The sequence below is a fragment of the Cicer arietinum genome, chromosome 1, assembly GCF_000331145.2.
Source record: "Cicer arietinum cultivar CDC Frontier isolate Library 1 chromosome 1, Cicar.CDCFrontier_v2.0, whole genome shotgun sequence".
In the NCBI taxonomy this organism is placed as follows: Eukaryota; Viridiplantae; Streptophyta; class Magnoliopsida; order Fabales; family Fabaceae; genus Cicer; species Cicer arietinum.
The window spans coordinates 46,187,989-46,188,301 of NC_021160.2; positions in this window are offsets into that span (position 1 = coordinate 46,187,989).

Sequence of the window (313 nt, forward strand, 5' to 3'; positions counted from 1 at the left end):
TTATTTAGTTTTAAAATACAAATTTAATTAAAATATGAATGATTATTAGACGATTGTAAATACTCTTGAAGGTAAAATGAAATGCAATTTGACTTGCAAGTAGGATCAACACCTTCATAACATATAATAATTAAAATATATATAATTTTCAAAAAATAACTAACACATTAATTAAAAAATTATTTTTTTGTAAGACTTTATTTAATATATATTTTTAGTTGATTGTAGAGATAACTTTAATAAAAATTAAAATATTTTTAATGATTTAATAATTGTATTTAATAGTGTAAAACTATTTATACTGATGATATAT